The following is a 26,063-nucleotide window of genomic DNA, read 5'->3' on the forward strand; positions in this document are numbered from 1 at the left end:
ATAAGAGAATGAGAGAGCTAGGGAGCAAAGATTACCATCCTTTTTCATCCCCCTCTCCCCTCTAGGGGGTGAGGTCTTTATATACTGGAGTCCTCGTGGGTTAGTGTAACAGTCATTGGATCCCTACTGTGATGAAACCTGTTGCGCGTTAGGTGGGTGAAAAGCCTTCAAACGGTAGGACTCGTCACATCCCGTCAGAACCGGGGTACGGTGGTGAGCTCCTCGAGGTTGTCAGGCTGGAGCCTTTATCAGGTGGCCAGGTTGTCAGGTCGGCGCCTTTGTCAGGCAGCCAGGTCGACGTCTGGGCCAGGTTGTCAGGTCGGCGCCTTTGTCAGGCGGCCAGGTCGACGTCTGGGCCAGGTTGTCAGGTCAGCGCCTATGTTAGGCAGCGGGTCAGTGTTTGGGTCGGGTTGTCAGGTTGGCGCTTGTGTTAGGCCACCAGGTCAGTGCCTGGGCCAGGATGCCAGCTCGTGCCAAGGCCAGCTTGCGCCTGTGTTAGGCAGCGGGTTAGTGTCTGGGTCGGGTTGTCAGGTTGGCGCCTGTGTCAGGCCACCAGGTCAGTGCCTGGGCCAGGATGCCAGCTCGTGCCAAGGCCAGCTTGCGCCTGTGCCAGGCTAAGGGTGAGCTGCCTATGGCAAGCTACCTGTGGCAAGCTCGAGCTGTCTAGTTGTCAAGAGGCTGCACATTTGGCATGAGGTGCCAGGTGTCACAATTTCACTGGAGGGCCAAATCCACCCTCATCAAAGTTGTTTCCTCCATTTATTGATAACGATTTTTGCCCCTTAATCATCAACAACACTTCTTCAATCACACTACTTGTAAAATATGGAATCGACATGTCATGTAGTTGTTCGATTTGTTTTAGTAGTCAAAAATTTCCATGCCAATGAAAACTTACTATGGTAAGCGATTGTGCTTCAAAGTCTAATGTGCTTTCCTTGGAAGAATCCATTTTTGATTATATGCTCCTTGTGTAGTCCTTGAAAACTCTTCTACATGGTTTTAAAAGGTTAAAGGCGTAGTTGAGGCACAATGGCCCAAAGCTCAAGTAAAAAGCTAATTAAAGTTTATAAATTGATGAAAATAACATAAATATGCCAAATTAAAATGATATAAAATATACATATCCATAAACTAGAAGTATATAAGCAACAAACTTTGACATTTAAGCATTAAATAAAATAGTAACTAATCAACTTACAATTATAAACATTTTACACTTTATGTAAAAAAAACAATTTAGAAGAAAAGAAACAACTTAGTTGTTTTGTATAACAACAATAATAATAATAATAATAATAATAATAATAATTATTATTATTATTATTAAAAGAAAAAAGATCCATTATAGAAGAAATTTGACAAATAACAAACTTGGGACATTACATTTAGAATAATAAGAAAAATCTCACTTGATTTATCTAAAAGAAACTAAGAACTTGTTTAGTCCCTTTTGCATTAAACTCTCTTAAAACACTAAGAAAAACTAATAGAATTTGATTTGCCTTATTGGTTTTTATTTTTTTTATTTGGCCTATAATTATTGAAGTATTTTTTATATGTTTTAAATTATAAAAATGTATATATTTTCTGCATTAAATCACTAAGTAATTATTGATACTTGAGGCTTACGCCTTTTCATGCCTTTGGCTATGCCTTGAGGCTTGAGACTTATGTTTCATTCTGACAAATGCTCAAGTTTCACATCCAAGTTTTGAGCTTTAAAGCCTTGAGACAAAATTTGTGCGCCTTGCCTCAAGGCATGCACCTCACACCTTAAGGCTTAAGCTTTGCTCCTCCGAGAGAGGAATTGCGTTTTCTTCCCTCCTCCTTGTCTAACTATCTATAGCCTTCAGTAGAAACAGAAACAGAGAGACAAAATGGCTATCACATTTTATTTTTATATTCAGCTGGGAAACCAAGACTCTGGGGTTTCTCTAGTCCCTGCACTAATGCCATAGGTAAAAAGAAGAAAGCCCTTTTATTAGGACACAAAAGGGGTAAAATGGATTTTTTTTTAAGTTATCCAAATATAATGTTAGGTATAAACAGGTCTTTATAAATTCTAATCGAAGGGAGGTCTTTGTCTGATGACATCATCCACAAGGGAAGTCCTAGTCCAATTTCAAAATACAAGTAACCTCAAGGGAGGTTTAAGTCTTTTACCGTAAGATGCTCTTCATTTTTCAGGAACCTGCATTCTCGCGTGAATGTTTCTCAGGTTCTTTTTTGTATAATTTATCCAAGTAAATGTATCTTGTGAGGGCATTTTTGCTCATTTTAATTATTTTTCATTTACCCTCTGCTTGGGAAATTTAACTTACCCAAGTTTAAGAATGGGTAGGCATCTGGAAAAATCAATTTTGCGGTGGGTGGAACACTTGATTTATGTATTAACGTATAAACAACTTATTATTTTACTATCATTCTTATTAAGGTTATATTATGAAAACTACATAAGTTTTAAGTTGTTATTAATATACATAATTATAGAAATCAGTATAATTGGGTCTATGATTAATAATCAGGATGGTTTTGGGTCTATGATTTTGTTTCATTTAATAATCGGTTCTGCAACAGTCCCAAACCAGACCAACCCATTGACATCCCTTATCCACTGGGTTGATCAGTGCTGCACATAGGTTTGGCTCGTTTTGTGGGATATGCCTCGGCTGAACCCATATACTCATCTGCCCAATGTTGCTACGTTCTCATGAATTAACCTTGAATTTAATATTTGATAAATAATTTGATATATTGTAGGTTGTACCCATAATGCTTAACCTATTTAGCCATGTAAGAGTCTGGCTTTTTTATTTAATAATACAATGTCCTAACCACAAAAACAATTAAAGAAGATAAACGAAGGCCAGATTTAACTTAGGCTATATGTTAAGATAATTTCTGATTTTTATATCTGCACATATTTGGAATGTGGAAAATCCATTGAACCATATTAATATATTTAGGTTGTGTTTGATTGCAGTGCAATTTTATTTGAACTAATACAAATGCATAGGAGTGTAAATGAAAAAAAAATACAAATTCTGGTTTAACTTTGTTTTGGGTTTTACTTTATTCTGCCTCGGGTCTTATTTTACTTCATTTGTACTGCAAATGAACAAAATAAGATAATTTTTAAAATAAAAATAAATTATAATTTGCACCAAAATCATTTACACTACTATGTTACCATAGTTTTGCATCATTGCAAATAAATTCGCATTGCAACCAAACAAAACCTTAATGTTGATTTCATGTATAAATCCCTAAAATTTTGAGACAATTTTATAAGGGAAAATTCCCTATCAGTACCCTCTATTTTAGGTTGAGTGGCAATTTAGTACCTAAACTTTAAAATGCGACAATCCAATACCCAAACTTTCGAAATGCAACAATTTAGTACTTATCGTTAACTAACCATCAAATAACATTTAAAAAAGACATAAATACCCTTCAAGTGTCATCTAATTTTTTTTATCAATTATCCGCTAAAATCAGAACCGTCAAATTTTTCTAGGCAACACTCCACCTCGTTTGTCTTTCATTTCCTTCCCCAGTGTTTCCACCGAACCTGAGCCTAAGTCACCAACCCAAGCGAAGTGCTATATAACTAAGTGGCATTACTAAAGGGTAATGCATAAAGAGCACCCATCATAGAACTCCCATAAGCAGGAAGCCCATCAAAGTGCGTTTGCTGGTTCGTCACAATGGCACTCAACAGGGTCTGGACCTGGTAAACCAGGTCGTTCGTCAGTGACTCGACAAAGTACAGTTCTGTGGTGATAGTCCCCAAGTAGTCCACATTGAGATCGGATAATTGTCGGCAGTCATCTAGTGCACCAGCCTCTATGTGGCTTACTGGAGTGTTGATTGCGGTTGAGGTATCGACCCATCAGATAGGAGGTCTTCCTAGATAGCTTGAGGCACTACTTGACGGAGAAGCAACTGTAATCTTAGGGGCTGGAGGGAGAGAAGCAGAAGGCCGATAGGATGGAATGGCAGAGTTTGGGGTAAAGAGTGAACTTACAAGCGGCGCAGGGTGACGAGAGAGTTGCAGAGGTGGAGGGGAAAGGGAAAGCAGTTGGAAGTTGAAAGACTCTGAACACAGACCCCACAATTTTATCTTCAATACAATCATTCTGTCGGACACCGACATGGTTGAAACAAAAGAAGAGACTCTTGAATCTGAAAGAAATCTCATCACTTGATCATTACTGCTGGATTTCTCTGAAAAATTAGAAATATCTGATTCCTCAGAATGCTCATCTGTATTGACATACCAAATCCACTTGTTGTAGGCGTTTCTCCTGGCGTTGGGGTTTTGGATGCGTTTGATTTACTTGATCTTCCATCTGGCAGCCTGGAGGGTTAGTTGGCTTGTCTTGGTTATGGATTCGTTGACAAGTAGGACCAAATCTTTGGTGGAGTTGGACTGAATTATGCTTTGGGCCAAGACTATGGCACAATGGATGCAAGCTTCTGGAGAGTGGAGGATTGTGACGTAAGCTTATGAAGTTTGGGTTTCAAAAACTTGGGTTTGTCTTTTCCTTTATTTTGGGCTTTTGAGTTTTCGTCATGAAATGATGGTCTGGACTGTTGAGAGCTTGGGTTCTTTCATTTTCTTGAGAAAGAAGATGATGAACAATGTTTTTATTTCTAAGGGCAATTTTGACATTTTCAAAAGTCTTAAATTGTACATGAGATCACATGATATACATAACTGATGGTCCATTAACATAGGCACTAAATTATTGCATTTCAAAAGTTTGGATATTAGATTGTCGCATTTTAAACTTCGGAAACTAAAATGACATTCAACCTAAATTGCAGGGTAACTATCAGGAATTTTCCCATTTTATAATAATTTGTGGTGGAAGGGGAGAAATTGGGCCACTGTAGCCCACGACTGATCACCTTGGGGTGCTCCCGTGATATATGGACTTGGAGTGCCAAGGGAATTGCAGTTGAATCAATCGTGTATACTGTATAGGTCTCATCTCACAAGTATCTGATCTCATAGGTTATCCAATGTTGCAGGATGTTGGATCTCACAGTTCATCTGAACCGGCGAGATTCACTAGCCATCCAGACTTGCAGTAGCTTGGTTTTGCAGGCTGGGCTCGTACGTCTCAATCTTGCTGATCTCTAGATTTGCAGTCAGATCTCCTTGGACTTGTGAATTCATTTTTGAGCAGTTTTGTGGGATTCATCTAGTTTGGGTTTTTTTCATATAAATAACCTAGAAAGTTATCTTATATCCTTGGGGGTCAAGAAAAGAGAACAAGAGTGTGAGATACAAAGAGAGAGAATTTTGGATGAATTGGAAGCTAGGGTTTTAGTGAAAAGGTTGTGAGAATTGTAACTGCATTCTCTCAGTAGTGGACTTCTCCTCTGTTTCTCTATTTGCCCCATAAATCTGTTGGTGCTATTGTGTTGCTTTGTCTTATGTTTTCTTCCTGTTTCTCCACTTGCCAATCTCTTCTTCCTGAGTGTTTCCTACTATTTGAACAAAAATAATTAATAACTTAATTTAGCTCAATGACAATGCATAAGCGTTAGTAGTAGTGGCAGTAGAAATACAACAAGGTTAAAACCTCTATGAACTATGTTAAGAAAAGATTTCAGTGCAAGCGATTTGTATATGAATCTATTAATTTTGCTTACCCATAAAAATACTAATAGTGAAATGTAATGTAGAGATTTTTCATGACCGTTGATATAAAATGCCAAATGCTTACTTTGTAAGGTCGCTAGCTGGTTGTAGTAGAGACTTGATATCAATTCCTGCCTTCACTCCAGTAAGGAGGTTCTGGGTATGGGCAATGGGCTAGCCCAATGAAGAGGGAGGAGGAATGAAGGATAAGGGTGTAACTTAGGTGGGCTTGGCCAGGTTTTAGCTTAATCTAGGCCCAACCTTAACAATTAGGCCTAAAGTTCAAGGTCAAGCCTGAACTACTCAACCCGAACCCAATCCAAACTAAAATTTGATGTACTTAGGTGGAGCTCAAGCTTGGGCCATGTTCAGGTTAGTCAATCAACTCACACTAAAAATTAATGCACATGTATGTGTATATGCATGCATTGTAAATATGTATCTACATATATCTATATATGCTTATGCACATGTATGTAATCAAGGGTGGAATGGGGCCAAGGATCAAAGTACCAGTATTAGGTATTGATGAAGGAAGATTTGGCCCAACCTCGCAATCACGCTACGTGGCAAAAAACAAATAGCTCGACACTTAAAGCAGTGTACCCAGGGCGCAAACACCAAAGGGAAGAAGCCAGCGGTCCGAACTCCCCTCGAGGAGACCGAACTCCCTTCGAGGAGCCCGAACTCCCTACGAGGAGCCCGACCTCCCTACTAAGAACCCGAACTCCCTACTAAGAGCTCGAACTCCCTACGAGGAGCCCGAACTCTCCCTTTGGCCCCGAGCCACACAAAGCAGTGACCTGAACTGGCCCGCCTCATGGCAGTTCGAGACACTCCCCTATCCGAACTCAAGACTTCGCCTCGCGCACCGCTCCAGCACTTCGCCTCCAGAACGCTAAACTAGACAAACCGCACCATACCTGACACCGAAGGAGTCCGTATCCAGGGGCAGCGCACCTGACTGACTTGGGATCTTACGCTTGACAGCCGCACTTCAACCGTCACCTGCCACCGCTATCTCCAGTTACAGAGATGGCTCCGAAAAAAAGAGCAGTGGCGGTTCTGCCCCAGCAGAGGTGATGACACTCGAACTGGTAGAAGCACGGAAGTAATCATACCCGACCTGACAGAAGCCTAGGAGTGAGTGCGCGAGGTGGTTATAAAAGGCTCTCTACCCCCCAAGAACAGGGTATGCAAACTTTGCGCTATCTGGTTTTATCTTGCCTTTGAAGGATTCTAACTTGAGCTTCGGAGCCTTTACACCGGGTTCCCCCCAGAGCTTCCTCATCTTCTCCATTTCAGGTTCCCTGCTACTCAGTTCAGAGGCAAGGTCGTTGACAGCTAAGACTTGCCGGATTGTGCATCATCAATTGGCGCCGTCTGTGGGAATGCTTCAAAAAGCCTCCCTCCAAACTCTCATAACCTCTTTTCTCCAAAAAACCCAACACTCATGGCTTCTTCTAGCAACGCCGGACGTGGTACGGAGACAAACACCACCGGGGAACAACTTCAAGTCCCCGTGGTGTGCGTTGGACAGTTCACCATCCCCCTTTCGATGGATGGGATCCCCAGCTTGAATGCGCCACAAGCAATGGCGCCCGTAAACCTTCCTGCCATGAGCATCCCCTTTCCTCCCCCTATTGAGACAACCTTTACTGAACCAACTGCCGTCCCCCTGGCAGCCAGCCAAAACCGGTTGGACGACCTGATGCAGTGCATGCGGGCAATGCAAGCCCAAATGCAACAGTTCCAACAACACCAGCTTCATCAGCACCAAGTACTGCACAACATCTCCCAGTATCACTATCAACAACAGTTCCCCCAACTGCCGTTGAACCAACCACTACTTCCACCTCGGCACCCTGCTCCGAGGCCGGTTAAGGCCTCCCCACAGGATGGACGCCCCCACCAGGGAAAGGCCTCCCGGCCCCTGAACCCCCCTAACAGCCAGGCCTCGTCCCCAGGCCGAAGAGAGAGAAAAATCATCCCCGCCTCGCAGCTCGCAGGCGGGTCAGGAACCTCGCCCGCAAGATCGGCACCTCGGCGCTCCAAGCCCGAGTTCCCGCTCACGAAAAACCGATTCGGCGCCCTGGCAGTAGAATACCAGCATTCCGGGCCCATCGAGCTCGGCAACACAGAGGCCAGCAGCGCCAGTACCAGGCCCACTCAACAACGAAGGCGCCGGCGAAGTCGCCGAACTGCCTCGATTCTCTCAGTTCCTTCCCCCTCACATCAGAACTCCTGGCGGTCCCCATGCCCAGGGATTTCAAGCTCCTACCTTTGGACAAGTATGATGGGTCCTTCGACCCCAATGACCATGTTGACGCTTTCCAGTCCCAAATGCACCTCACCAAGGCCAGTGAATCGTGCATGTGCGTGGCCTTCACCACCACCTTCAGGGGGGTAGCCCGCACTTGGTACAGGAACCTGGCCCCCGGGTCGATAAAATGCTGGGCCCAGTTCGTGCAGGTCTTCACCACACACTTTGTCACCAGCAAACGGTGCCCTAGGACAGAGGAAAGCATCTTCGGAGTAGTCCAAAGGGAAGGAGAATCCATCCGGGGCTACATCAAGCGATTCAATGAAGCATGCTTACAGGTACCGCGGTTAGACCCCGCAATGCAGCTCGCGACGACTAAGAGAGGAGTAACGCACAAAGAGTTCAAGTGGCACATGGTAGCTAACCAGCCCGCAACCGTGGCCGAATTCCTCAAGCTCGCGGACAAGTTCATGAGGACAGAGAAAGAAATCAACCAACGAACTGAAAGCGGGAACGAGAAAAGAAAGAGGGAAGGCGAGCCCTCCAACCCAGTCGACAGAAAAAACCCGGTCCGAGAGCCGAAGCCGAACCAGTCGTTCCGAGCTCCCCTAGCAGTTCGGACGGATTACACGCTGTTAAACACGAGGCGGACCGAGATCTTAATGACGATCAAGGACGCCCCATACGTGAAGTGGCCACCTCGCCTAAAGGGAAATCCAAATGAGAGAAATAAGAATTTGTATTGTAGTTTCCGTAGAGACCACAGTCATAGTACCGAACAGTGTAATAATCTCCGGGACAAGATAGAGGGACTCATCCGTCGCGGATACTTAAGAAATTTTGTACAGCATAACAATAATAACAATAAGGCAGGTCAACAAGGGGAGCACGAAAAGGATGCCCCCGAATCTAGCAGCAGACTAGCCGAACCGTTGCAGCGACAGCCTCCAGAAGAGAGGCTAGTTCGGGGAACCATCCATGTAATTGTGGGAGGTTCGGTGGTAGCAAGGTGTACATCGGCGGCAGCCCAGACTTCAGTTCGCGAAGCGACCCTCGAGGAACGGAAACCTCCAAAAAGACCAAAGATCGAAGAACCAATCTTCTTCACGAAAGACGACACGCGAGGGGTCCACTACCCCCACGATGACGTGCTTGTCATTAAACTAAGGATCATCGATTTCGAGGTCAGACGCGTACTCGTAGATTCGGGCAGCTCAGTGGACATCCTCTTCAAGTCAGCATTTGGCCAGCTACAGTTACAGTGGAGCGAGCTGAAGCCCGCGAACACTCCTCTGGTGGGTTTCAGCGGAGAGGAAGTCAGACCCCTCGAAAAAATAACAGTACCTGTGGAAGTCGGCACATGGCCTTGTGCGGTCAGAGTTAACCACGATTTCCTGGTGGTCGCGACCCCCTCCCCATACAATGCCATAATAGGGCGGCCAATCACGCATATCCTGCGGGCAGTGGTCTCCACCTACTATTTGGCCATGAAGTTTCCTACAGACTTTGGTGTGGGGGTAGCGCGGGGCGACCAGCTCGAGTCCCACAAGTGTTATGTTGCCGCCCTGAAGGGAAAAACCAAGGTGGCCGACGACCTCGAATTGGAGCAGCCTGCAGAGCAAGGCGAGGAACGAGCTTCGCCCACAGAGGAAATGGTCGCAGTCCCGACTTCGGCTACAGATCCAGCTCGCACACTACAGATCGGTGCTTCCGTCGAGGAACGAACCGAACTGACCCATTAGACAAAAGAAACGCAACTTAGCCCCAGAGCGCTAGAGGGCGGTCGACGAGGAGGTCGAGAAGCTCCTCGCAGCAGACTTCATAAGGGAAGTTCATTACCCGAGCTGGGAAGCCAACCCAGTGCTGGTGAAAAAGGCAAACAGCAAGTGGCGCATGTGCGTCGACTACACCGACTTGAACCAAGCTTGCCCGAAAGATTGCTTCCCCCTCCCAAGGATTGACTGCCTAGTGGACCCGACCTCGGGACATGAGTTGCTAAGCTTCCTGGACGCCTACTCAGGCTACAACCAAATCAGGATGGACCAGTCCGATGAGGAAAAAACCAGCTTCATAACCGAGTTCGGCCTATACTGCTACAAGGTCATGCCCTTCGGATTAAAAAATACCGGGGCAACCTTCCAAAGACTTGTAAATAGGCTATTTCTCCCCTTGATTGGCACGAAAATAGAATGTTATGTAGACGACATGGTCGTCAAGACACAGTTTTCACAAGAATTAATACAAGATTTAGATTCTGTCTTCCAAATCCTGCGTCAATTTAGCATGAAGTTGAACCCTAACAAGTGTGTCTTCGGCGTCACCTCGGGCAAGTTCCTAGGGTACATTGTCAATCGGCGCGGTATTGAGGCCAACCCGGACAAGATAAAAGCCATCCTAGATATGAGACCACCCCGGAATGTAAAAGAAGTTCAAAGGCTAATTGGCCGCATAGCCGCTCTAAGCCGCTTCATGTCCAAGTCGGCAAACCGCTGCCTACCCTTCTTCAAAAAAATCAAAGGCAAAGGGTTCGAATGGACCCAAGACTGCCAGCTCACGTTTGACGAGCTAAAAAAGTTACCTCGCTAGTGTGCCAATCTTAGCCCGGCCCGAGGAGGGCAAGGTCTTAGAACTGTACCTCTCGGCAAAAGACGAAGTGGTCAGTTCGGTACTAATAAAAGAAGCAGACCGGGTCCAGCGACCCATCTATTATGTTAGTAAAATTTTGTAGGGAGCAGAGAAGGTACCCGCAAATAGAAAAGCTAGCATACGCACTGGTGATAGCAGTTCGGAAACTCCGCCCGTACTTCTAGGCTCACACCGTCATCGTCCTGACTGACAAACCTCTGAGGCAAGTTTTACTCAAACCCGAGGTTTCCGGTAGACTGACGAAATGGGCCATCGAACTCAGCGAGTACGACCTCCAGTACAAACCAAAAACTGCTATTAAGGCCCAAGCCTTGGTTGATTTTATCGCCGAGTGCACGTTTAGCCTCGAAACCCTTGGGCCGGTCGAGCTCGAGATCCCCAGTTCAGGCGAGCTCGGAGCTCCCAAACCAATAGAGTCCGAACCTCGTGAAGTAGCAGCCAGTGTAGCATCTCTCCTGGTTAGGTCACACACGAACTGGGATGAGGAGCCTTGGATCCTTCACGTAGATGGCTCCTCGAACTAGTAGGGTAGCGGGGCTGGAATAGTGCTACGCGGCCCGAGCGGAACAAAATTGGAATACGCACTACGCTTTGAGTTCGCGGCATCCAACAACGAGGCGGAGTACGAGGCACTAATAGCCGGGCTGAACGCACAAGGTCGGAGCAAAGCACGTAGTTATCTACAGTGATTCCCAGCTCGTGGTCAATCAAGTTACAAGCGAATACGAAGCACGCGAGCTCGCTATGATCGCATACTTAGCAAAAGTAAAGGAGGTCTGCTCAACTTCTAGTAACACTTCATCAGGCAAATCCCGAGGTCAGAGAACACTGAGGCCGACGCTCTATCCCGGTTAGCCAGCATGAGTCACAACGCCATGAGAACTGTGTACGTAGAGGACTTACCTAGGCCCAGCATTCTCGATGAGGCAGAAGAGGTCGCTCCCGTCCTTGAAGCAAAGCCGAGCTGGATCGACCCACTCGCGAGTTTCCTGCTAAATGGAACCCTCCCTGCGGACCGCAATGCCGCCAAGAGGGTGCAGCGCCAGGCAGCCAAATACGTCATAATAGACGAACGATTGTACCGACGATCCTACACGCTCCCCTACCTGCGTTGCTTGCGACCTGCCGAAGCCGAGTTCGTACTCCGCGACACTCACAAAGGCTTGTGCGGCGAACACCTGGGGGGCAGAGCCCTCGCTCAAAAGGCACTTCGACAAGGATACTACTGGCCAACAATGAAGGCAGAGGCCGTCGAGCCCGTCAAAAAATGCAACAAGTGTCAGAAACATGCCAATATCCACCATCAGCCTATTGCCGACCTCAAGTACCTCACCAGTCCATGGCCCTTTGCACAATGGGGCATCGACCTTCTGGGGCCATTCCCGCCAGCAACAGGTGGGAGAAAGTTCCTAGTGGTGGCAGTAGATTACTTCACAAAGTGGATAGAAGTTGAACCTCTGGCAACAGTTACAGCCCGAAACATACAGAACTTCTTTTGGAAGAACATAGTATGTCACTTCGGGCTACCTCGGTACTGGTCTCCGACAACGGCAAACAGTTCGAGGATATCAAGTTCCAAGAATGGTGCCAAAATATGGGAATTCGTCAGAACTTCACGTCGGTCGCACACCCACAGGCAAACGGTCAGACAGAAGTAATGAACAGAGTCATCATCCGCGGACTGAAAGCACGACTAGACCGAGCTAAAGGGTTGTGGGCGGACGAGCTACCAAGTGTCCTGTGGGCTCACCGAACCACGGAAAATACCGCTACGGGAGAAACCCCCTTTAACCTCACCTACGACACCGAAGCGGTAATCCCGGCGGAAATCGAAGTACCTACACTGCGACTAGAAACATACGACGAGCAGACAAACGGAGACGAGTTACGCACCAACCTCGACCTACTGGATGAGGTAAGAGACCTCGTGCACATCCGAACTGCGGCCTACCAGCAAAAGGTAGCTCGGTACTATAACGCCAGAGTAAAGAAGAGGAGCTTCCGCGTCGGCGACCTGGTTCTCCGTAAGATCATGGTACCCGAACCCGGCGTGGGAAAACTTGGACCAAATTGGGAAGGACCCTATAGAGTAAAGAAAGCACTCAGGGGGGCATACGAGCTCGTAACCTTAGAGGGTAAGCAAGTACCCCGAGCATGGAACATCATCAACCTAAGGCGATACTACCTATAGACCGCCAAGCAAAGTGGATAAAATCACCACCAAATATGCTCAGTTCGGGAGTATGATTAGTTAGGGAGTGCGGTAGCCCGGACAGGAAACAGATCGGACGTATGATTAGTTCGGCAAATATGCTCAGTTCGGGAGAAAGAACAACCAACACTTAACCAAAAGTCATTCCATTTCAAAAGTAAGGTAGTACATAAAAAAAAAATTTACAAGCCCGAAGCTATTTCTTCATTATCAGAAGGCACTTCAACAATACCCGAAGGCCCCGCGTCGCCCTCGGAGTCTGGCTCACCGTCAACAGCATTGGCCATCTCCTGAGCTATGCACGAAGTAGATATGGCGCTAATATCGAGCTCGGGGTACATATTCTGGGTCATCCACCGACTTAGTTTAAAACCCCTCCTGTATGAATCCACCATCAGATCATCAAAGCCCGACGAAGCAATGTACTCATCGACAGCCTTCTTCTTGGCATCTTCGATACCTTGAGAAAAGATCGGCGTCCTCTCCCTGATGTCCTCCTGAAGGTATTCGACCTGATGCTGTAGATCCAGCCTCAAGTCCGCCATGTGCTTCACCACCACTCCCATGGCCTCGACATCTCTCTGAGACCTCGCCTGCCAGACCCGTGAAAAACGAGCAGCCTCCTCGGCAGCACGAGCAACCTCCTCGGCAGCGCGACGAGCCTCTTCGGCAGCTCACGCCTGCCTCGAGCTCCTCTCCACCTAAGCCGCCAAGGCGTGAATATAAGAATTCACCTACCAAAAGGAACCGAGTGATCAAAAGAACCAACAAAATGAAAGCCAAAGAGCTCTAAAAAAGGGAGAACACTTACCACCATGGCATGGGTAACGGCACGACAAGCCACTTGATGCAGAGGGAGATCAATCCACGCCGCGACCTCCTCGGGGAAAATAGCCTCCTTACTCTTTTGAAGAGCATGGATCGGTGACAACACACTCCTGAAATCCCCCAAGGTCCCCGAGCCCGAGGGCCCAGCTCGCGTATGAGCAGACTCGGAGTAAGCAGGAGCACCGGAGTATGTGGGAGCCCCTGTGTAAGTAGTCTCAGCATAAGGGCCCCCTGCTGGCCCCTACATTGGAGGAACCATCTCGGGTTCCCTGGGCAGATCTTCTGGCGGATAGTCTGGCACCTCGGGCTCCGCATCCGGGGGCATCTTGGCGCGAGTTCACTTGGCAACCCGCTTTCTCCTCTTCATACCTTGGAACAAGTGCCCACCCCGGGTCCCTCGAGAATCCATCACACCTGCGAAAAGAAGTTCGCCATCAGTAAAAAGCAAGAAAGACAGCAAGACAGAATCTCTAAGTGAAGAACCTACACGAGCTCAGGCCGGCTGCAATGAGCTTGGCCTCCGTCAGATATTGTTGACACTTCAGCCCAAGCCGCGCCCATTGCCGGAGGCCCTTCGCCGTCTCTTTGTCAAGTGTGACCCCGGAGTCAGGAAAGGCCATCCCTCACCCGGTCTGAAACGGCCACCCCAGCACACTTCGCACCCCAAAATAGTCTCGCTTCCATGCTAGGACCTTGTTGGGGAGTTCATGTAAAAGCTTAAAGCCCGGGCGAGGAGACAGGTAGTATGCCCGCCTATGCCCGAGGAGGGGACCCGCTTGCTTCTTAAGAGTCAAGATCGAAGAAAAAATCTTCAAGTCCAAAGGAAAGCTCTCTTCGCAAAATAAGGAGATTGTCCCCACCAAATTTCGAATGGAGTTCGGGTGAAGTTGGCCGACCGTCACACCAAAGTGGTTCAAGACTTCGACAAGGAGGGGATGGAAAGGCAATCGCAGCCCCGCGGCGAGCTGCTCTCGAAATATCACGATCTCATCAGGACCGTGTTCCCAAGGAAAGCTACCCGAAGGTATGAAATAAGCGTACTCCTCGGGCAAGTTATAGTAGGTAATGAGGGATTGGAGCCCCTCGGGCGTCATGGTCGAAGGACCAAACTTGTCTAACATCCAACCCCGACGAGAGGCGGACGCCAAACTACCCAAAGTGCCTCGGCCTACGAGTTCAAACTCTTCCTCGAGCTCTACCTCTGGCTCACTAGGGCTATCAGCGGATGCAACTTGGTTCGTAGAACCTGCATCAGACCCGCTGGAAGGACTATCTGAGCCATCCAAGCTAGACATCGGGGAGTGGGATGGGATCCAGGAAAGTACTCACCTGGAAAAAGGCTGTAGACCACAGGAGCTCGGACGAGCAGAAGACCTTGAACGCGAACTAAAAAAACTTGGACGCGAACTGGATGCGAGCTGAAACTCGGACGCGAGCTCGAGAGAAATACAGAAGTGACAGTGACTGGAGTCCCCCCCCCCCCCCCGCTATTTATACTCACAGTGACCGAAAAGCGACGGCTTAGATCAAAGCCAATCCGATGGCCCACGGCCGCACTGACTGCACGCCCCCCGAGTCTGAGACGTGATTGGCGCACGTCTTTCTGAAACTGACGGAGCGCCGACGCACGTCTTTCTGAAACTGACAGAGCACCGGCGCACGTCTTTTCGAAATTGACGGAACGCCAGCGCACGTCTCCTCAATAAAAGCGGCAGCGACACGTTTTTTCAAATTTGAAAAGACGCCTGCTATCGCGCCTCCCAAGTGGCGCGCTTTTTTGAAATTTCGAAATAAAGCGTGCGCCGCCACATCTATCAGCGTTTAGGTAGGCCGGCACGCTTCCCGCCTTTTGGACGCTCGAAGAAGCCCAAGGAACCTGACAACGCACCTCACGCCACCAGAACCAAGATTCAAAGTACAGGGCAAATCTACCTGACACCTTGCGAACTCCCCGCACCAGGGCAAGACCCTTAGCACGAGGAGTGGGGGGCAATTGATGAAGGAAGATTTGGCCCGACCTCGCAATCACGCCACGTGGCAAAAAACAAATAGCTCGGCACTTAAAGCAGCATACCCAGGGTGCAAACACCAAAGGGAAGAAGCCAGCAGTCCGAACTCCCCTCGAGGAGACCGAACTCCCTTCGAGGAGCCCGAACTCCCTACGAGGAGCCCGACTTCCCTACTAAGAACCCGAACTCCCTACTAAGAGCTCGAACTCCCTACTAAGAGCTCGAACTCCCTACGAGGAGCCCGAACTCTCCCTTTGGCCCCGAGCCACACAAAGCAGTGACCCGAACTGGCCCGCCTCATGGCAGTTCGGGACACTCCCCTATCCGAACTCAAGACTTCGCCTCGCGCACCGCTCCAGCACTTCGCCTCCAGAACGCCGAACTAGACAAACCGCACCGTACCTGACACCGAAGGAGTCTGTATCCAGGGGCAGCGCACCTAACTGACTTGGGATCTGACGCTTGACAGCCGCACTTCAACGGCCACCTGCCACCGTCACCTGCCACCGCCATCTCCAGTTACAGAGATGGTGGCAGAGGTGATGTCACCCGAATTGGCAGAAGCACGGAAGTAATCATACCCGACCTGACAGAAGCCTAGGAGTGAGTGCGCGAGGTGGTTATAAAAGGCTCTCTACCCCCCAAGAACAGGGTATGCAAACTTTGCGCTATCTGGTTTTATCTTGCCTTTGAAGGATTCTAACTTGAGCTTCGGAGCCTTTACACCGGGTTCCCCCCGGAACTTCCTCATCTTCTCCGTTTCAGGTTCCCTACTACTCAGTTCAGAGGCAAGGTCATTGACAGGTAAGACTTGTCGGATTGCGCATCATCAGGTATCGTATCGGATAAATTGGATATAGACATTGTCCACATGGATTTGCTTTAGAAACACACGGAAATGAATGAAAGATACAAAAACGCTTGGATACGCTAAGGAATTGCATAGAAATCACATAAATACATCAATAATACTAAATCGAAAGCTGAATTATCTATGAAAAAGGTACACACACGAGAAATGCATACTTCAATAAGATATATATGAAGAGAAACATTACAATCAACAATGTTGGGACTTTAGACATTCAAACATCATAAATAATTGTCACTCTCTTTCAATTTTTATAATTTTTATTAATTTTTTGGGAATATTTATTAATTTAGTATTTTTATATAAATAATAAATATGTTTTCATTTTTAACATATAGTTGTAGAATAAAACATATAAATTATTTAAGGTAGATAAAATAAATTATTTATAATTTTCAGTTTTTATTAATTTTATTGGGAAAATTTATTTATTTAGTATTTTTATATAATAACTCTATTTTTCAAATAGTAACTATGTTTTCATTTTTAACATATAATTATGTGTAAATAAAATATATAAATCACTTAAGGTAGATAAAATATACTAATTTTTAGTATTTATTAATTTTTTTTGGAAAAATTAAATCTTAAATTACTTATTTCAGTTTCTATAATTATATATTTTTTATTTTTTATTAAAGATGAAAAACAATCCAAAAGAAGTTAATATATAGTTTTGTCAAACCAAGCGTGAATACACTTCTATATTGGTGCGTATTGGATCGTATTACAGCGCCATATGACCCGATATGAAAGTGTATCATATTGTATATGCATGACTTGTGGGATACATACCTGGTGGTGTATTCCATACCCATGACGATGAACATGGATACGTGCGATATGTTTCAATACTTTAATCGTTGGCCGTGACTGGTTTAGTTTTGTGTGTTTGTATTTTGATATGTACTTTGTGATGCAAAATTTATATTTTTTGTCTTTCATTGACAGTAATATATAGCTGATATAAAATTGGGAGACAGTTCAGTCCAAGGTCAGAATTTGTAGGTACAAAGTACTGTTGGGGTAGGTGCCAGGTCAGAAATTCATGGGGGGCGTTGATGCATAGAGTGTGGATTGTTGATATTTTGAATGTTTAAAAATCTGCAGTGGAAATCAGAAATCTGTATTGAACATGTCCGTGCTTTTCGGTATAAAATTTGCATCAGCTTACTCCTACCTCAATTCACTTTCATAAAATGTGAGAATGACATCATCTTGCTTCATTTCCCAACAAATAATATTCTTCTACCTCGATTATTATATTTCATATAAGGTGGAGATCGCATCATTTTACTTCATTTTTTACTTCTACAAAATCACATAAAAAACAAAGGTAAATCAGAATTTAAGTTTACACTCAATATTAAACCCGACAAAAAGTTGACCCAACCTATGAACCTGACCCTAACCCACCTGAAAAAATAGGGTTAGGGTCCCCATGTCCTGACTCGAAAGTGTGCTTGACCCGAACCTGACTCAACCCGATTCTGTCCGGTTCGGGTCGGGTAGGTCATGGGTGACCCGTTGGGTCAGCCTAAAACAAGGTTTGTAAAAGTAAAACTTAAAGCTCGGATGGGGTCTTTTTTGTAATTATAGTTACAAAGAGTCTTATTACCAATAGGACTAGGAAATAGGAATAGGATTAAGCTAAAAGCCTAACAATAAGCCTAGCTAGGAGGCTAGGAGTCTATCTACGGATTAGAGTGAAACTAAGAAACCAGTTTTTAGTTTCGCCCATGTCTTACTTTCCTTTATTAATTTTCTTGTTTTTTAAAAGTCTCTCTAGTCTTTAGTCTTCTCCATTCTCACTTTTACGTTTTAGCCAAAAGAATAAGCTTTATTTTTTTCAAGAACTTCAAAGGTGTTGCTGTTGAACAACGAACCACCACGAATTTCAAGGTTTGTTTTCTTACTCTTTTTTTCTATTTAATGTATTTAATTTTTATTAATAGATTTTAATTATTTAATTATTTTTAATGGTTTATTTTGCATAGAATGATGAATGGTATAATTAATCTTTTCTTTTCTATTTAATTATTTTTAATGGTTTTAATGATTTAAGTTATATGTTCCTAATGATGAATGAACACAAATTTTCATAAAATTCTTTTTCATTTTTCTCTAAAAATATGGTTTAAGGAATGAAAAATAGGATTTGCTTGTTTTTTTAATTTTAATTTTTTCCTAATCTTGTACATTTTCTTTAATCTTCTTTTTAAATTTTATTGATCCAAAATGTTTTTGTTGCTTTTTTTAGCTAATGAATAATTCATTCAAAAATAAAACTCATAAAAAAAAATGTCATTTGCTTACTAACTCATTGTCTTTGTTTTGTTTGTATTTTAGTTCTCAAGAGTAAATCATATCTTCTGTGCACGTGGTTGATAGTGATGATGATTGTAATATCGTGGAGGACTCCTCAAATGCTTCAAAAAAATGACGAACATCTTTTGAGGTTTGGAAAGAATTTGAAATTATTGGAGGAGATAAATTTGAAGATAAAAAATTAAGAGCAAAGTGCAAACATTGTTCTAAGGTATACATCGCAGACTCTTCAATTAATGATATCTAAAGAGGGGAAATTAGCTAGAAAAATTAATCTTGAGGTTTATAAAGAATTGATAGCATTATCTATTATAGGACATGGGTATCCATTTTCATATGTTGAGCATGAAGGGACAAGAAATGTTTGGTGTTATCTAAATGAAGATGTCAAAACATTGACTAGAAACACTGCTAAAGCACATTGTTTGAAAATCTATAAGAGAGAGAAAGAAAGAGTTAAACTTGCTTTAAATAATGTTCCTAGTAGGATTTGTTTGACATGTGATATGTGGACTTCTTCATTTACTCAAGGGTACCTTTGTCTCATTGCATATTATGTGGATCATAATTGGAAGTTGAATAGCAAAATTTTGAACTTTTGTCATGTTCCTCCTCCATACAATGCATTTGCTTTATATGGAAAAAGTGTATGATTTATTAAAAGAATGGGGAATTTAGCACAAAATATTCACAATTACCTTAGATAATGCAATGTGCAATGATAATATGCAAGATATTTTGTGTGATCAACTTAAATCTTCTTTGCCTTTTAATAGTGATTTTTTTCATATTCGATGTGATGCTCATATTTTGAACCTTATTGTACAAAAAGGTTTGAAGGTGATTGATGATTCTATATATAAAATAAGGGAGGAAGTGAAATATGTGATAGGATCGGAGGCAAGGAAGATAAAGTTTGAAGATTGTGTAAAGCATGGGGGTTGTATTTGTTCCAAGGGTTTATGGTTGGATTGTCCAACAAGATGGAATTCCACTTATATGATGCTTGAAAGGGCACTCATCTATCGTCGAGCCTTTGTTAATTTGCAAAGTGTAGACAAAAATTATATTTGGTGTCCAACAGATGAAGAGTGGTAAGGGTTGAAAAGATTAACAATCTTTTGAAGCTTTTTTATGATATCACAAATCTTTTTTCGGGAATTGAATACCCAACAACAAATTTATACTTTAAAAGTATTTGGAAGATTGAATTGTGTTTACTTGAAGAAATGGAGAATCAAGATCTCTTTATAAGTGATATGGCACGAAGAATGAAGAGTAAATTTGATAAGTATTAGGATTGCCATAGTGTGGTGCTTGCATTTGCTATAATATTTGATCCTCGTTACAAAATGGGACTTGTGAAATTTTATTATAAAAAATTAAATGAGGAAACTGCAAATGCAAAATCAACCTATCTTTATAATCAGTTGTGCAGAATCTTTAATGATATGCAAACAAGAACTCTAGTGCATCATCATCAATTACACGTTCAACAGAGAATAATAATGTTAGAACTGATTTAGATAAAATGACGACATTCTTGTAAAGTTTAGTGCGTATAATGTAATTTATTTCCTCTATATTTCATTATATTTATAATTTTTAAGACTTATGACTATTGATTTTTTTATGTAGGAATTTAATTACTTTGAGAAAGAGCAATTAAATTCAAATAAGTCAGAGTTGGATGTATATTTGGATGAACATAGACACTTGATCACAGGCAACAATTGAATGTTCTTTCTTGGTGGAAAGATAACGAGTGTCGGTTTCCTAATCTATCTCTTATGACAATGGATTTATTAAGTATTCTTATAATTATTGTTGCTTCAGAGTCATCTTTTAGTATGGGAGGTAGAGTTCTAACCAAATGGAGAGGTTCTCTTTTGCCAGAAAATGCCCAAGCTTTGATCACTACTCGTAATTGGTCATTTGGATATCATGGTCAGTTAAATTTTTATTTTGATTTGTTTCAAACATTACAACTTATTTAGATGATAATATATATTTTTATTTAATAATCAAATATATTTCTTACATTATTAATGATTTAATGTTTTATCTTCTTTGACTAAATGTAGATGATAATGAAACCAAGGAAATGACGGGATTAGAGGTGCACTTTTCTAAGTTAAGCATTATTGAAGGATCATCATCGGAAGCTTCAAGTCCATTAGAGTTTTAGGAGGAACAAATTTAGAAATGATGGAATGTGTTTGAACTTAAAGTTATTTTGATTTTTTATTTAATTTTTATTGAAAGTTTAGAACATTTGCATATATATCTTTTGGCCATCTAATCACTGATCATCTATTTACATTAGTTTTATTCTTTGGTATTTAATTTTTACTTTTATTGTTGACTTTTTTTTTATTTTATAGTTTTTTGTAGTTGTTGGTAAATTTGTTGGAGGAAGAATCAATCTTCTCTTTCATAAAGATCAATTGAATGCAAACTTTCTTTTCAGGATAAGAATTTTAGATTAATTCATTTAATAGTTTATTTGACATCTTCAATTCTTCATGTTTCATTTTCTAAATTTTCAATAATTGATAGAGTTGAGTCAAATTGACTCGTGGGTCAACCCTAACCTGAATGTTTAGGATCAGGGCCTAGCATTCACCAACCCGACCTGAATCTTGACCTAACCCGAAATCAACCCAGAAATGCATCGACCCAACCCGAACCCAACCTACCCAACCCGATTGCCAGATCTACTCAATATCTAATTGCAGTCCCAGGCATTTATACCATTACAAATGAAATTTGCACCGCAATCAAACTAAGCCTAAAATTTCAAATGATCAAACAGTCCCGTAATTCCGTAAACACAGAGCTAGCGAAGTAATCAATAAGTGGGGTGTACCTGGATTTAGATTTGAGGTGGGCCAACATGTTCTGTTTTCTTGTTAATTTCCTAGCCCCAGGCCTCTTTCTGCCCAAGAAAGGATACCAGGCGCAATTGGAGTCTGCTCCTGCTCCTGCTCCTCACACTGACCTCACAGCTACATCGATCCCATCGTGGTGGAATCGGAGATCTTAGGTTTTCTAGTTTTGTTGGCGTTGCATCATAGTTCATAGAGAATGCTGAGATGAGAATGAAAATGAAGATAAAATTATTATCAATCAATTTAGAGATCTAACTTGCGGACATGGTTTCATGACTTGCCCGACCAATTCTCTTCGAAGAACAAGTTGAAGAAGAACAAGAAGCCACAAAATTGAGTAATTTTTACTTACTAGCCAGGAAAACGCTACTCCATTGTGAGAGGGATGCCAACAATATCTTCCGACTCCTCCGGCACGCGGCAATATTGTTTGAGAGTAAATGTTTAAGTATTTGTGCTCAAGAGTCACATAATTGTTGAGGGCAGGGATGTATCCAACTCAATATCCTGTCACATGAAATGTTTTTACATTTGGGATCATAGCTGATGAGGGCAATTGGACTCTAATATCAATAAAAATAATACTTTTAATAAAATTTCAAAAATAGGTTAAGTTTTTAAAAATAATATCAAATAAGGGTAAAAACATTGTTCATTTTCTTCCTCTTGCAAATCATTTATCAGTGCTGCTGCCCATGCCGCCTCTAACAACCTCCGGCAACGCCTCCGCCTCCGGAGGTTCTTAGAGTGACGCTGCAAAATCCCCCAATCAATGACAAGGTCCTCCCATCCCACTGCTCCATTTCAGCAGCGGGAATGGCTCACCACCAGGATTTTATCAACCATTGCAGTAGCAGAAATGGTTTCTGATTCAATATTTTGAGCCTATCACTATTACTGTATCTTCGTATCTTCACAAATTAGAGAAAAATCCCAGATCTGGTGGAAATGGTTCACCGCCAGGATTTTATTAGCCATTTCAGCAGCGGAAATGGTTTTTGATTCAATATTTTGAGCCTATCACTACTACTGTATCTTCATATTTTCACGAATTGGAGAAAGATCTCAGATCATCAAACGCGTTCTAGACCAAAGGACGACACAGCTACAACTGAATATCATCTGGGAATTGGAATTGCAGCAAATTTCTTAAAAAAAAAAGATTAAAATACTGGGACCTTGTCATTTCAGCAGCGGGAAGTACATACTGGGACCTTGTCATTGACTAGGGGCTTCTGCAGCATCACTCTAAGAACCTCCGGAGGCGGAGGTGGGCAGAGGCGTTGCCGGAGGTGGACGGAGGCGGCGGATGTAGGTGGAGGCATTGCCAGAGATTGCCGAAAGCGACGGTGGGTGGCGGCACTAATAAATGATCTACAAGAGAAAGAAGATGAACAGTATTTTTGCCCTTATTTGGTATTATTTTAAAAAAATTAACCTATTTTTGAAATTTTATTAAAAGTATTACTTTTATTAATATTAGGGTCCAAAAGTTGCCCTTATCAACTATAATCCCTACACATTTTAATGATGATTCTGACGAAACTGATGAAAACTTTGGACGAAAGTCTAACAAACATACATACATACATCACCAGGGAATAATTACACTTTTCACGGTGGGAGGGAGAGGGGGGAGTTTCATCAATTTGGGACAACCAATGATCCAAAGCTCTCTTAGGCAAGGAAATTCGCAATCATCTGCTCCCCACCATTCCTTCAAACGTTTCATATTCCGGAGCCATAGAATCTCCAACTTTTGATATCCCCTGTTATTTCCATAAAACTCCTTACCCAAATATTCCACTCCCTTCATATCGGATATATACAATTGTTTCAAAGAGGGTAGACTGCCAAAAGGAGGGAGGAGCTTGCAATTGTTACAATTCCATAGATTCACAACGGTCAACATATCATAGCACGAGAGGTCCTTCATCATCCAGTTTGGGAATCTTAAGCCAGAATAACCATATATTTTGATACCCTTCAACCCCATATAAGGCTGTAGGCCCTCAAGTACAGCTTCTATACGTGCTTCATTTCCTTGATTGTCACCATCAATATTGTTCCATTCCAACACTAAATGATCGATTCTCTGCTTATTGAAGAGGTTAGCCTTCTTAGACTCCTCAAAGTCAACTACATTCTCTAACCCCTTGATATAAACCTTTCCTTGGAGATGACATAACTCTTTTATCTTTTCTATTGTGCTATTGTTATTGCCAATAATCCTTCTCACCTGAAACTCAGGTAAAGTCTTCAGAAAACATAATCTCCCAATGCCTCTTTCAGTGAACTTATGCCACATAAAATATCCCATCACTATGCATTGGAGGTTGATTAAGCTTCCTATGCTTTTAGGGAACTCATTGATGTTGCAATCTCTAAGCATCAAAGTCTGCAAATTGTAGAGGTTGCACAACGACTCGGGCAACACTTGAATGCCAGTTCGGTTGAGGTTAAGCAACCGTAGATGTTTCAATTTTCCAATTGAATCCGGTAAACTTTTCAATCTATTTCCACTCAAATCCAATACATGTAGGCATCTAAATTGTTCGAACAAGTCAGGAGGGATATGCCAAGTATCCTTCTCAAGAGCCCAATTCTCTAATGACAGCAATGTGGACAATTCCTTACATTTATATATTTCCTTTTCCACTGACTTCATTTGGACAGAAACTGTTGATATATAACGAGACTTTTCAGAAAGGGTATTTGATTTTCCTTCATCCACTCTCAAATACATCTCCTTTGAAGCTATCTCTGCTAAATCATGTATGAGATCATGCATCACAAATTTATTTCCACCATAATATTGGAAAAATGACCTATTCAACAAATCGTCAAAATATTTGCTACCAAGATCTTCCATAATGTCAATTTGTCTAGATGGAACAAAACCTTCGGCCATCCAGAGTAGGATTAACGTTTCCTTGTCAAATTCATACCCTTTAGGAAACAAAGAACAATATGCAAAGCACAGTTTCAAATGTGCTGGAAGGTGATGATAACTTAGTAGTAGAGCTGGAAAGGTATCATCTCCTTCTAGCTCCCACATATTACTCTTTAAGATGGATTCCCACTTGTTCAAATCTAATTCATTGCATAAAAGTCCTCCAAGTGTATTTATTGCTAGAGGCAATCGTTTACATTTTTCAACAATCTTCTTACCAATTGCTTCTAAGATTGGATCTACCACTGCATTTTCATTATTAAAAGCCTTCAATTTAAACAATTCCCAGCAAGATTCTTCTGGCAAACCACCCAAATGAAGAGTTTCTATAGCACCCATGACAGAGGAAACTCTCACAAATCTAGTGGTTACTATAATTCTACTTCCTTCTTTTGCAACTTTTAATGGAACCCTTAGGGCATCCCAGGATTTGCGGTCATCTCTCCATATATCATCAAGTACAAGTAGAAATCTCTTCCCCCTTATCCTATCTTGCAGTTCACGTTGAAGTGGGTCAAGTTGTTCAATATCCTGCTTTTTCCTGGTTATTGATTGAAGAATTGCTCTAGTAATTCTTACAACATCAAAATCTACAGAAACGCAAACCCATGCTCTTTCTTCAAAATGCCCTACTACCTCTTGATCATTATAAATAAGTTGAGCAAGTGTTGTTTTGCCGATCCCCCCAATCCCAACTATGGAAATGACAGTAATTGTCTTGTTATTATATTGATCAGAAAGTAACATGTTTATTATGTTGATGGAATCTTCCCGCCTACCAAAAACTTCTCTATCATCAATCATGGAGCCACTCATAACACGCTTGTCTAGTGATGAAATTGTTTGAAGCCTCCTTTCCATTTCATCAGGCCTCCATTTATCTGAGCTGATCAAGTCCTGATAGGTGGATATGGTCTTTTCTTTGATCTCAACCAGCTCAGTTTTTATATTAGTTATGAATGCCGGAATCTCATGTCGACGTAATATTTGGTTTCCAAAGGAAGATAAATAGATGAATTGGCGTACCTTTCCACCAGTCCATGATGATTTGTTTTCATTCTCCAAACTCTGTCGATGAGCTTCATAGATGAACTCGTCTAATGTCGAAGTGGCTCTGAAAACAATTTCTCTTAAATATCCGAGGAAAATCGGCAAGCATGGATCTCTTCCTTGCATATCCTCTAAAGAACTAGCCATTCTGTAAATCAATCGGAGGGTTTCAGATAGGTCCTTCAACTCTTTCCCGGTGCTCCATTGATATGCAAAATCGCTCATAGCACTGGAGTCCAATTTGTCAAGCATCGCCCGAATCAGTGGAGATATAATCACTTCTATTGCCATAACTGATGCCTTCTTTTCCTTGCAAGCCTAAGCAACAAAATGAAAATACTACTCTTTTTGTGCTT

General features: G+C 42.8%; 1 pseudogene across 1 annotated transcript; it reads right to left on the reverse strand.

Annotated features, from left to right (window-relative positions):
• Window positions 1-5,176: 5,176 nt before the first annotated feature.
• LOC104613303 (putative disease resistance protein RGA3) lies at window positions 5,177-26,063 on the reverse strand (annotated as a pseudogene). Its single transcript, XR_016068517.1, has 3 exons — window positions 22,057-26,063; window positions 21,683-21,903; window positions 5,177-5,499 (listed from the first exon to the last, which is right to left on the reverse strand). The product of XR_016068517.1 is annotated as a putative disease resistance protein RGA3 (transcript).

This window comes from Nelumbo nucifera, chromosome 4, assembly GCF_055504915.1.
Source record: "Nelumbo nucifera cultivar China Antique chromosome 4, China Antique-T2T, whole genome shotgun sequence".
Classification (NCBI taxonomy): Eukaryota; Viridiplantae; Streptophyta; class Magnoliopsida; order Proteales; family Nelumbonaceae; genus Nelumbo; species Nelumbo nucifera.